Below are 5,207 nucleotides of genomic sequence, written 5' to 3'. Positions count from 1 at the left end.
TTTTTTTTTTGGTTTTGTTTTTTTAATTATAAGATGGCACATTACAGAGAGTGCATGGTAAAAAAGAATCTTAGGTCTTACTTCAAAAACTTGTACTCTGCAAAATTGGAAAATCTTAATGAAATGGATGATATTCTAGACAGATACCACTTACCAAAGTTAAATCAAGATCAGGTAAACTATTTAAACAGCCCCATAACCCCAAACCAAAAAAAGCTCAGGGCCAGATGGCTTTAGTGCAGAATTCAACCAGACTTTCAAAGAGCTAATTTCAATACTCCTCAAACTATTCCACAAAATAGAAACATAAAGAACACTGCCAAACTCATTATATGAGACCAGTCACCCTGGTACCTAAACTACACAGACTCAACAAAGAAAGAGAACTTCAGACTGACTTCTCTTTTGAACATTGATGCAAAAATATCCAAAACAAAACAAAAAAAAAAGTGCTTGAAACCTGAATCCAGGAACACATCCATCAAGATCAAGTAGGCTTCATCCCAGGGATGCAGGGATGGTTCAACATATGAAAAGCCATCAATATAATCCACCACATAAGAAAGAAAAAATCACATGATTATCTCATTAGATGCTGAAAAGCCTTTGATAACATCCAACACCCCTTCATCTTAAAGGGATGAGAGAAATCAGAAATGCATGGCATATACCTAAACATAATCAACACAATATACAGAAAGCCAGTAGCCAACATCAACCTAAATAGAGAGAAACTTAAAGCATTTCCACTAAAGTCAGGGACAAGACAAGGCTTCCCACTGTCTATCTATTCAATATAGTATTTGAAGTTCTAGCCAGGACAATAAGACAACAAAGGAGATCAAAGGGATACAAATTGGAAAGAAGTAAGTCAAAGTATCAGTATATGATAGTATACATAGATACAGAGAATTCTTGCCACTGATAAACACCTTCATCAGAGTGGCTAGACACAAAATTAACTCAAGAAAATGAGTGGCCCTCCTTTATATAAATAATAAATGGGCTGAGAAAGAAATTAGAGAAACAACACCCTTCACAGTAGCCTTGAACATAAAGTGCCTTGGTATAACTCTAACCAAGCAAGCGAAGGATCTATAGGACAAAAACTTCAAGTCCATGAAGAAAGAAATTGAAAAAGTTATCAGAAGATGGAAAGATCTCCTATGATCATGGATAGATAGGATTAATTTAGTGAAAATGTCCATCTTACCAAAAGCAATCTACAGATTCAATGCCATCTCTATCAAAATTCCAACACAATTTTTACAGACTTTGAAAGAGCAATTCTCAACTTCATATGGAAAGACAAAAAACCCAGCATAACCAAAACAATCCTGAACAATCTAAGAACTTCAGAAAGAGTCACCATCCCAGACCTCAAGCTGCACTACAGAGCAATAGTGATAAAAACTGCATGATATTGGTATAGAAAGAGATATGTTGATCAATGGAGTGGAATTGAAGACCCAGAAATAAACCCACACACCTATGGACACTTGATTCTTGATAAAGAAGCCAAAACCATACAATGAAAAATGAAACCATCTTCAGCAAATAATGCTGGTCTAACTGAATATCTACATGTCGAAGAATGAAAATAGATCCATACTTATCATCCTGCACAAAACTCAAGTCCAAGTGGATCAAAGACCTCAACATAATACCAGATACACTAAATCTCACAGAACAGAAAGTCAGAAATACCATTGAAAGCATTAGCATGGGTGACAAGTTTCCAAACAGAATACCAGTGGCTCAAGCTCTACAATCAACAATTGATAAATGGGACTTCATGTAACTGCAAAGCTTCTGTAAGGCAAAGGACACTGTCAATAGGACAAATCGTCAGCTCACAGATTGGGAAAGGATCTTCACCAACCATACATCTGAAAGAGGGCTAATATCCAAATTTTACAAAGAACTCAAGAAGTTAGACACCAAAATCCCCCCAAAAAACAATTAAAAATGAGGTACAGAACTAACTAGAGGATTCTGAAGAGAGGAATCTTGAATGTTCAAAGTCCTTAGTCATCAGGGAAATGGAAATTAAAACAACTATGACATTCCATCTTACACTGGTCAGAATTGCTAAGATTAAAAAAACAAAACAAAACAAAACAAAAAAAAAAACTCAAGACCAGTGCATGCTATCAAAGATGTAGAGCAAGAGGAACACTTCTTCATTGCTGGTGGGAGTACAAACTTGTACAGCCACTTTGGAAATGAATATGGTGGTTTCTCAGAAAATTGGGAATAGTTCTACTGGAAGACCCAACTATACCATTCCTGGGCATATACTCAAAAGATGCTCCAACATCCCACAAAGACAATTGCTCAACTATGTTCATAGCAGCTTTATCCATAATAGCCAGAAACTCAAAACAGCTTAGACGTCCTTCAGCTGAAGGATGGATAAAGGAAATGTAGTACAGTGGAATACTGTTCAGCTATTAAAAACAAAGACATCATGAATTTTGCAGTCAAATGGATGGAAGTTGAGAATATCGTTCTGAGTAAGGTAACCCAGCTCCAAAAGGACATTCATGGTATGCACTCACTCATAAGTGGATATTAGCCATAAAAATAACTTGTACTATGTTACAGCCCACAGACCCAAAGAAGCTAAATGAGAAGAAAGGCCCAATCGAGGAAACTTGAATTTCACTTAGAAGGGGGAATAAAATAGTCATAAGAGGCAGATGAAGGGAGGGAACTGGGTGAAAGAGGAGATGAGAAGGGGAATGGGAAGTTCAGCATCAGGTGTGGGGAGGACAGGACAGGAGAGATGGGCAGATGGCAAGAAAAATGAATGGAAATCTGCCACTGGTGCGGGTGAGGATGTAAAGGGCATCTCCAGGATGAGACAGAGACCTTAGAAAAGGAAGGCATCCAAGAATTAATGGGAGGGACCTTAGCTGTGACTCACTACATTGGGAACATGGAACCTGAACAGGCCGCCTCCTGTATCCAGACAAGAACCTTGGTAGTGTGATAGAGACACTCACAAAACTTTCAACCCAAAGTTTATCCTGTCTACAGGAAATGCAGGCATGGGGAGAAGCAGAGACTGAGGGAATGGCTGTCCAATAATCGGCCCAACTTGAGACACATCCCATGGGCAAGCACCATCCCTAATAATATTGTGCTGTGCTTGCAGACAGGAGTATGTTGTCCTCTGAGAGGCTCCACCCAGCAGCTGACTGAGACAGTTATAGACACCCACAGCCAAAGAGTAGATGGAGCCTGGGGATTCTTATGGAAGAATAGGAGGAAGAATTGCAGTCCGGAAAGAGATAGGAACTCCACAGAAAGGCCAGCAGAGTCAACTAACCTGGACCCTTGAGGCTCTCAGAGTCTAAACCATCAACCAAAGAGCATACGAGGGCTGAGCCTAGGCCTCCCACCCATATGTAGCAGATGTGCAGTTTAATCTCCTGTGGGTCTGGAACAACTGGAACAGGGCTATCCCAAAAACTGTATGTGGGATATATTCTAGTGTCCGGGCTACCTTGTCTGGCCTCAGTGGAAGAGGAAGTTCCCAGCCTCACAGAGACTTCAAGAGCTAAGGTGAGTGGGGGAGGGCTGCCTATGGAGCCCCACTGCTCAGAGGGGAAGAAAAGAGAGTCTGGGAAGACTGGAGGGGAGAGGGGGGAAGGACTGTGGGAGGGAACGACTGGGAGAGGGGCAGTGAGTGGGATGCAAAGTGAATAAGTAAAAAAAAAAATAAATTTAAATTTAAAAAACAAAGAAAAAATAAACAGATAATCATATATTTTCTACAGAAGAAAAAAATATAACATGGATTTCCAAAAAATATGGACTGGATAATGGGAAATAAAGAATGTGTGTCGATTTGAGCAGGCTGTGGCAGAAGGCACTAGTATAAAGAAGAAATTTTGACGGAAAGCATTAAACCTTTAAGCTTTCAATCTCTCTCTCAAAAACAAACAAAACTATCAAAAACCAAACTAAATAAACAAAAAATAACACACACACATGCACAAAATACCAAAACTAAAAGCCCACAAACAATCCAAAGTTCATTTTCTTTTGGTCACCTACTCTTGGGCATGGAGGCTACCCTGGAGTATGCATGGTTCATATAGCCACTGACACTCCACTGGAGAAAACTGACTTTCCCTTTACCAACAGGTAGGGTATCAATTGCAAGCAGATTCTTAGAAGACATTTTTTCCTTCCTTCCTTTCTTTTCTTCTTTTGTTCTTTCTTTCTCTTCCTTTCTTCCTTCCTCCTTTCTTCCTTCCTCCTTTCTTTCTTCCTTCCTTCCTTCCTTCCTTTCTTTCTTTCTTTCTTTCTTTCTTTCTTTCTTTCTTTCTTTCTTTCTTTCTTTCTTTCTTTCTTTCTTTCTTTCTTTCTTTCTTTCTTTCTTTCTTTCTTTCTCTCTTTCTCTCTTCCTTTCTTTCTCTTTTCCTTTCATGATAAGCAGGGTTTCTACATTGTTGCAGAACAAGTCCTGCGACTTCCTTCTTATTCATTCATTTTAAGGTTCCCATTTTGTTTCTATATTTTAGTTTCTACTCTTTTCCTGTTATACAGCTTGCATGAAAGAAGACTCACTAAACCTAGCGGAGGAGAAGAGCTGGCTTCTTGGCTTTACCGCAAACAGCCATCCAGCGCCCAGACCCACAGACCGAACAAACCAACAATGGCTCCAAAAGAAGACGGTTGACAGAGTCCAAAAGGAATGAACCAATTGTCAATATGTACCAGCCACCTCTGGAGCTCCCCCAGAAGCACTTTGCAAGGGATTTTATGAATGACAGAGTGTCACATGTCCCCAGCAGGGAACACAATCAGTGAAATTACAGTGTTTCCCATCACAAGGACTGCCAGTTGTGTCACACATGTGGGGATGCCTAGGGAGACTAAAATAACACCAGAAACTCAGAAATTCAATGGGCAATTATAAAAATAAGATAGCACTTTTGTGGATTAGATATTTTGTTTTGTGATGTAGCCTTTGCTTGCCTGGAACTCATTATATAGACTAGGTTAGCCTATAACTCACAGAAATCTGTATGCCTCTGCCTCCCAAGTGCTGATATTAGAGGAGTGCACCACATCTAGCTGAGAGCAGCTTTTTAGTCTCTGTACACTCAACTTGAAAGTATACCTCGAACAAATTGTATTGCCTGTGTAAGTATGGCTATCTTGAGTCCAGCAAGTAGGAAGTTAACGTAACC

Source organism: Mus caroli, chromosome 12 (genome assembly GCF_900094665.2).
Source record: "Mus caroli chromosome 12, CAROLI_EIJ_v1.1, whole genome shotgun sequence".
Lineage (NCBI taxonomy): Eukaryota > Metazoa > Chordata > Mammalia > Rodentia > Muridae > Mus > Mus caroli.
This window is presented reverse-complemented; position numbering follows the sequence as displayed.